The sequence below is a fragment of the Balaenoptera borealis genome (assembly GCF_965194805.1).
Source record: "Balaenoptera borealis genome assembly, chromosome: 11".
NCBI lineage: Eukaryota > Metazoa > Chordata > Mammalia > Artiodactyla > Balaenopteridae > Balaenoptera > Balaenoptera borealis.
Genome location: NC_138868.1, coordinates 11210537 through 11219027, shown reverse-complemented (window position 1 = coordinate 11219027; position 8491 = coordinate 11210537). Strand labels below are relative to the sequence as shown.

The following is an 8491-nucleotide window of genomic DNA, read 5'->3' as shown; positions in this document are numbered from 1 at the left end:
AAGGTAAAGCAAAAAAAAAAAAAAAAAAAAATCTGGATTCAGGTAAAACAGAGCTAATTCTGTGAAGACAAACACTGGATACATTGAGGAGGTGAAAGAACTCATTCATACCGTTCCGAGCGGTCTCCGTAGGATGATAATCGTTCTGACGATGATCATTTGTCTCAAGACAACGGCAGCAGAACATAGATGCTTTACTATCTTTCTGTAAGGCAGAGGAAGCTCATTCATTCTTCTACCTGTTGATTACTGAGGGATTTATTTATTCACCAACATTGAGAGAGACAGTAAGCAATGATTTATTGAACTCTACTGTGTACTACGCTCCCACCTGTGGTAGGTGGAACAGGAAATGGAAAGGTAAGTAAGAGGCAGCTCCTGCCTGGAAGGAAGTTAAAAGTCTAGCAGTATATGAGAACATACACCACGATTACACCAAGTGTCAAGTGATACAATGCTATGAGCCACCAAAGGACGGTCAGTGAAGGGAATCCAGGTTAGTTTGCTGGGGAAGGTGGCACATGAGCTGCACCATGCCAGGTCTTCAGGTCTGCGTGTATGCAGAGGGGCAGGAAGGGCATTTCTGGAGGAGGGAACTGTGAGGGCCCAAAAACAAGGGAATCAGCTACATAGGGAAACAACCTCTGTTTCCCTACCTGGAAAAGCATAACACGTGTGCCATGACATTTTTATTTTTTCTGACGTGTGTCACAGGCCTATAGGGTAGAAACAATGACCAGAAGTCATATTACATGAAGCTGAAATGTCACCTTACTCTTTTAAAAGACGAGAACCCAAAAGGATCTTCTTTGGTTCACTTACAGAGGCTTGCTTCTCCTCCTATGTTCTACTGCAGTATTCTACTGGGTCAGTGTTATTATCTGTAGGACACCAATCCTGTTGAATAATAGGTGTTTGGGGGAAATAAACATTATACGGTCAAACAAATGTGAAGAATACTGTGCTGATCAAAATAAAACTAGTGGTTTACTGCAGGTTTATTCAGTGCCTGTACTGTGCAAACGTGCAGTCATGACTCTTCAAGATGAGGGACGCATGTTGCATGTTTTCTAAATTGTCACCACCAAACTCTTTTATTCCTTGGAATCTCTTAGGAAATATTTTATCGTGTTGAATCTACTTTGGAAAATGCTGCCGTGGCTAAGGCTGACTGGATAAAAAGAGGGCGATTTCACTAGTGATTGAAATATTCCAGGCACTTTTCAATTCCCCACGCTCTTTGAGAAAACAGTGTAGTTAGGAGTTAGCAGGCTTCTTTTCCAGTGAGTGAATAAGGGAATTAATGATTGCCATATATCAACCCATTTATCATCATAGTAACCCATGAAATGTGTCTTATTATTATCTCTGCTTACATATAAGGAAACTGAGACACAAGGAGGCTAAGTAACTTGTTCAAGGTCACATAGCCAGTAAACATAAAACTGAGATTTGACCTGGGCAGCGTGGTCACCAAAGCCTGGGCAAAAAAACCACTCTCCCAACATGCTATGACTGTCCAATTAGAGCTTGGGAAAATCGCTTCATTTTTCTGACAATTCAGTTGCATAATAAAATGGGGACAATACTATCTACTCTGTCTCCCCGAGTTATTGTGAGATCTCCAAGGAAAAAAAACCCCCAAACTGTAAAAGGATAATAAAAGATGCAGCACGGTTATTCAAACATCGACATGGAGGAATACACTAGATGGCTCATTTTTTTAAATACCAAAAGTTTAAAGACATAAGTGTTCAATTCCTTTCACCTAAGGTTTCCCTATGTTTATCCTGTTACTCTTGCTAGGTGTTTCACAGGTGTTGTAAGAAACAAGCATGTCTTCTGCAGCTCAGAAGTAACAGCAGGCTTCTCTGCATGAGGCTTCCTCACTGAGTCTTCCCACTTACCTTACCAGGCTCCTCGGAGAACTATATGCTTAAGGGTTCCAGGGATTGAGGAGTTTGTATAAACACAAAAATGAATGAATATGGTGCAAATTATTTATATTGTTAAATCATAGGCATAGGTATGTGGTATAGGGAGATTCGTGTTAGGAAAAACATCTGAACAACATGATATAAAACATCTTTATAAACAGAGCACATTATTTTTTAAAAATTTATTTTATTGAAGTGTAGTTGATTTACAATGTGGTATTAATTTCTAATGTATAGCAAAGTGATTCAGTTATATATATATATATATACATCCTTCATATTCTTTTCCATTATGGTTTATTACAGGATATTGAATAGAGTTCCCTGTGCTATACAGTAGGACCTTGTTGTTTATCCATTCTATATACAATATTTTGCATCTGCTAATTCCGAACTCCCACTTCATCCCTTCCCCACCCCCCCACCCCGCCCTTGGCAACCATAAGTCTGTTCTCTATGTCTTTAAAATACATTATTTTAAACACACCGTTCAGTGACACAGGGAGTTGAAATTCCATTTAGTTTTAAGATCCAGGAAGGATCTTCTTTCCTCCTTAGGGAGAGGAGAGGAGAATCCCTAGGGAGTGTGCGTGTGAGTGTGTGTGAGTGTGTGTATGTGTGTGTATGTGTAGTCACACACTACATAAGAATAGTAGTCAACTATTCTTTGATTTATCCTCCAAATAATTGCAGTGCAGCTACCTCACAGTACCCCTGGAAGGTGAATAATATAATACCTGGTCGTCGCTCTCAACAGATATGTAAGCAACGAGGTATAAGACAACCCAGGGTTTGCTTTTAAAATAGATCTGAACAAGTACTGTTTGGGGCGGGAGGGCAGAGGGCCAAGGAGACCACCTGAGTGAATTGGAGAAGGCCTCGGTCTTGAAGGAGGAGTAGGGATTTGTCAGACATGAAAGGGAAAAAGGACAAATCAGGCAGAGCTGGGTGGGAAATCCTGGGCATATTAGATGCAGAGAAGAGGTGAGTGTTTGAGGAGGCTGAAGGTGGGGCTGTGTGTGTCAGGGAGTGACAGAACCTGGGGCTGTGGCCAGACTGTGCAAGGGCTTGAATGACATCCTAAGAAGAGTCTGGACTCCCTAATCTTGTAATAAGGAGCCACTGATGAATTTTAATCAGAAGAAAGACATAATGGAGCCCTAGGACAAGAAGATTCATTTAATTAATTTGGTAAACCCTAACTGAGTGCCTACAACGACGTTTTGGGGCCGAGGCTGGGGTCTGGGTTCGCATTAGTGAAAAGGAGAGACCAGGCTGCTGACCTCGCAGAGCTCACGGAAGGTACAGGAGGTAGACCGGGTTACACAGTGTGGTAGGGCTATAATGAAGTCCAGGCTGTCAGGGAAGCATGCTTGAGGGACACTTAATCCTAGAATGGGTGAGGGTTGTCCAGTTCAGATACAGGGGAGAAGAGAGCTCTAAGTAGGTGAAAGAGCATAACTCTGGCATGAATCTGGGATTTGAATTGTGTTCTAGGCAGCTGCTGAGATGGCTCTCGGTCTCCATCCCCTTGTGTAATCTCCTGGCCTTGAGTGGGGGCTGAACCTAGCGCTTCTCTTTTAATCGATACAGTACGGCAAAAGTGATGTCACAGACAAGATTAGGTTACAAAAACACTTTGGCTTTTCTCTCTCTTTCTCTATCCCTCTCACCTGCTTGGGCTGATGGAATTCAGCTGCCATGTTGTGAGCTGCGCTATGAAGAGGCCCACGGGGTGAAGTACAGCCCCTGAAGAACTGAATCCTGCTGGCAACCATGTGACTTTGGAAGCAGATCCTTTCCCAGTCAAGCCATGAGATGAGACGCAGCCTCCAGCCAACACCTTAACTGCAGTCCTGAGGCAGAGGCACCCAGCTAAACTGCACCTGGAGTCCTGAATCACAGAAACCAGAGGGTAATGTTGTTTCAAGCCGTTTTAGGGCAATTTGTTATGTGGCAATAGATAACTAATACAAACTGTAAGGGGGGTGAAAACTACAAGTCAGGAAGTATATTCTCCATCCTCCCTGCAGTGGGGAAGAATTGCTGTGGGGAACAGAAAGGACCTTCCCCTTCCATTTTCTAGCTCCTTTATCTCTTTCTACTGAACACCGCACCCTGGGGACACTGCCTCCAGGTACAATAGCCAGAAAGTGGTCTCACCTGTTCCTCAGCAGGCCCTGAGGGTCAAGGTGGGGTAAGGCTCAGTGCTTTTCTCCAGTGAGAAAGATACAGGCTTAGAGGAAAGACAGAGAGAGGGAAGCGGAGCCCCAAACCCCAGGATCCTCTTTTTGGTTTGTTTGTAAAGGTGAAATGAAGTGTTGGCTGACTTATCTATAGGCAAAATGCAAACACTTGATTTAATCTTGCTATATTTGTTTAGTGGGGAAACAGCTACACACTAGACATGGTGGGAAACCAAGTACCCTGGTAGAGCAGAAAAATAAAAATACATCAGAGAGGAGGGGATCCTACTATGCCTGGAACCTTAAGTCACTGTCGGTCTACGTGGAGACCCTACAGTCCACTTGGGCACAAGGTCGGAGTCTTCCTCACCAGCCCATGGCCTCTCCTCACCCAGGTCCCTTGTCCCTCAGTAACTTGACTTTCTTCAGTTTATTTTACACAACTAGCTGCTGCCATCCAGACTTCTGCCTGTCATGGAAGAGCAAATATTCATAGAAAATGAACAAAATAGGGTTCATACCTAATAGGAGTTTTTAAAAAAAAGGCTGGAAGTCTGTGACAACTCCCTTCGAATAGAACGTCATAAGAAGAGAACTCTGCTGATGCTTCCCTTCCTGGGTTCCTGGGCTCCACGTGCAGTTAAGAGCGCTCTTTATGCTGTTTTCAATGTGTAAAAAAGCTAAGGAAAATCAAATGGTCATTTCTGTTATGGCCACACAGGCTAACCAAAAGGTCATTTTTTTTTTTTTTTTCCCTTCATGGAAACATCCTCTCATAGGAAACCAAATTTCTTTTTTGTTTCCTAGTTTTATTGAGATATAAGTTGATATATAACATTGCATTAGTTTAAGGTGTGCAACATAATGATTTTTTAAAAGATTTTATTCGTGTATAGTTGATTTATAATGTGTTAGTTTCAGGTGTACAGCAAAGTAATTCAGTTATACATATACATATGCCCATTCCTTTTCAGATTCTTTTCCCATATAGGTTACCACTGAATATAGAGTTCCCTGTGCTATACAGTAGGTTCTTGTTGGTTATCTATCTTCTATATAGTAGTGTGTATATGTTAATCCCAAAATGATGACCACAATATATCCATCGCCTCACATAGTTACAACTTTGTTTTTGTTTTGATAAGAACTTCTTTTTTTTTCCCAGCATCATGATTTAATTAAGGGAGCATATTCATTGTAGAGAACTGTAGAGAATATATTGATGATTGTAAATGTGACTCCTCATTACAGCCTTAAAATTTTTGAAAGACCAAAGCACAAAGATGTCAATTATATATCCAAACTACAGGTACAGAACAAGTACATGTATTTTCCATGCTCCAAAATTGAGTACACACTGTACTGTCATAGGGAAGGGGTTTACCAATGAAGACCTGACAATAAAGTACTCAAGATTGATATACCAAAATAAAATATAAAATAGGAGTTTATAAAAACAAGTTTGACAATAGCAGAGAGGACCCTTGATAAGAACTTTTAGGATCTATTCTGTTAGCAACTCCAAATATACAATACAGTATTATTAACTATAGTCACCATGCTGTACATTACATCCCCGGGACTTACTTTTTTTATAATTTGAAGTTTGTACCTTTCGACTCCCTTCACCCATTTTGCTCCCAGCCCCCCATCTCTGGCAATCATCTGTTCTCTGTATCTATGAGTTTGAGGAAACCAAATTCTACCTAGTAAATGTATTTTCTAAGGGATATGGAATCATTCAAAACAAGACATCCACAAATGAAAATAAAGAATGTATGATGTTCTTGACCTTGAAAAGTTCGAGAATCACTAGTTTTGATCAGCCTCCTTACCTCACAGATGAGAAAATAGATTGTGCGATGTCAAGTGACAGCTGTTTTGTGGCAGAAACTGTGTCTAGAACTCAGTCCTCCTGGCTATGTGTCAGCAATTGTTCCGTGGCTCCATAGCTACTGTCCCTTCATGGAGAGCCCGTCTTGTGAAGGACAGATTAAATTTCTTAATTGTTTGGACAAAGGCAAAAAGCAAGAAACAGTGGTGGAAGTTACAGGAAGGAAAATTTTTGTTTCATATAACAAAACACTTTTAAACAACAGTTGGAACTGTTCAACCAGAGAAGATGCTTGAGAGTGTTTGAAAAAACTGAAAAAATTAAAATGCATTCAGGCAGAGGCTGAATGGCCATCCTTGATCATTTCCTGTGGTCCTTTTCAGACGTCTAATGTGAAGAGTTGTTCACATATCTGTCTCCTCAGAAGACTGTCTTTTCCTGAAGCGCGGAAACTTAGCTATCCCCATTAACAAAAGTTTGTTGGGACTTCCCTGGTGACTCAGTGGTTAAGAATGTGCCTGCCAATGCAGGGGACACGGGTTCGAGCCCTGGTCTGGGAAGATCCCACATGCCGCGGAGCAACTGAGCCTGTGCTCTAGAGCCCGTGAGCCACAACTACTGAGCCCACGTGCCACAACTACTGAAGCCCGCCCGCCTAGAGCCCATGCTCCATAACAACAGAAGCCACCGCAATGAGAAGCCCGTGCACCGCAACGAAGAGTAGCCCCCGCTCGCCGCAACTAGAGAAAGCCCACATGCAGCAATGAAGACCCAACACAGCCAAAAATAAATAAATAAATAAATTAAATAAAAAACCCAAAAACAAAAAACCTCACATTGTTGTGCAACCATCCCCATCATCCATCTATAGAACTTTAAAAAAAAAATTTTTTTTTGTTAAGGAAAGGAGGTGGAATGCGATTTCTCATTAGCTTACCGTTTCCATTTCTGACCACCAGGGGGCGCAGGAGCCTTCCCTTTACCAAAGACTGGAAATTAATTCACCTAGCGAACGCCTGGGGTAGAAGGAAGTGTGCAGGACTACAGCGAGGATTACAGACCATATCTTCATGGGAGGCGATGAAGTCAGCACGGAGCAAGCGCTAAGATTGCAGAACAGGGCAAAGTTCTGTTAGAATTATGAAAATATTTACAGCCCTTTAAAAAATATATTTATTTATTTAATTAATTTTGGCTGTATTGGGTCTTCGTTGCGGCACGCGGGGCTACTTTTCGTTGTGGTGCACGGGCTTCTCATTGCGGTGGCTGCTTCCCTTGTTGCGGGCTTAAGTAGTTGTAGAGCGAGGGCTCTAGAGTGCAGGCTCAGTAGTTGTGGCGCACGGGCTTAGCTGCTCCGTGGCATGTGGGATCTTCCCGCACCAGGGCTCGAACCCGTGTCCCCTGCACTGGCAGGCAGATTCTTAACCACTGCGCCACCAGGGAAGTCCTACAGCCCTTTAATCTGGATGCATAGCTCAGATTCTTTCCCTGATTTGAGGATTGAATCTTAGGCCTGTCAGTCCTATTTATTGAGCTCCACTCCATATCTGCTGGATATGTCATTTGTTCCCAAGAAGGAAGATAAATAGGGAAGACGGAAGAGAGGGTGGAGGTGTGGGGCAGGGGAGGGGAGAAAGACGGAGGGGCAGTGCGAAGAAACCGCCCACTTTTCAGAAAGTGGGATCAGGTACTACTCACCTAGGGGATCAGGTCGGAAAGCTTAAGCTTTCCAATACACACATCCTTCTCTTACAGCTCTGCTCCACAGGTGACGAATCAGTTATTCCTCCTCTGTCAACAAGGCCTCACAGAAAACTGGGAAGTGGGTAATATCTCTGATTTACAGATACAGAAACGGAGTCGCCTAGAGAAACAATAACTTTCCAAAGGTATACACTTTGTTAGTGGCAGGTGTTCTGACTTCATCACTGAACTGCTTGCATTTCTCTTAAGGATCCCCATTGCCAACATCATAAAATCCAAATTCTTCGTCCCGGCCTTCCCCACCCCGCCTCACCTCCAGTTATTTCCACGAGGAGCACACTCTTTCAGCTCCAGCACGCAGTCCGCCGGACCGTGCGCATTCCTTTACTTGGAATACCCTTCCTCCAGGCAGAATTAATTGCTCTCTCTCCCCCACCTGTTATAGCACAAATCACTTTGTCTTAGAGTTCCCCCACCTGTTATAGCACAAATCACTTTGTCTTAGAGTTCCCCCACCTGTTATAGCACAAATCACTTTGTCTTAGAGTTCCTCGTTTACGGGATGTTGGCGCCGCCTAGCAATGAATCAGTCTGTTGAGGGCTGGATCCTAGCACAGAGCCCGGCACAGGTAGTGAATGGCTGTTGAATGGAAAGGCTGGAATTGAGGTCAGACAGACCCACTCGCGGCGAGATCTCCCAGTGCTGGTCCATCGGGGGACCTGGAGCTAGGGGAGGTGGAGTGAGAGGCGCGGAGGGTGGCCGGGCGGCGGCGGGAGCACTGGCCCTTTAAGGAGGAGCGCGGGGCGCGGCCCAGGTAAGGGGCGGGTCC

The 8491-nt window shown here is 43.5% G+C and overlaps 1 long non-coding RNA gene across 3 annotated transcripts; it reads right to left on the bottom strand.

The window, feature by feature from the left end:
- Positions 1-34: 34 nt before the first annotated feature.
- Positions 35-8380, bottom strand: LOC309605461. Of its 3 annotated transcripts, none has more exons than XR_014231368.1 (3): positions 6895-8380; positions 4645-6124; positions 35-3831 (listed from the first exon to the last, which is right to left on the bottom strand). It is a non-coding gene; the product is annotated as an uncharacterized lncRNA (long non-coding RNA). The 3 variants fall into 3 exon arrangements; XR_014231369.1 differs by having other exon boundaries at positions 35-4781; positions 5959-6124; XR_014231370.1 differs by having other exon boundaries at positions 35-6124; positions 6895-7060; positions 7656-8380.
- Between the last annotated feature and the right edge of the window lie 111 nt (positions 8381-8491).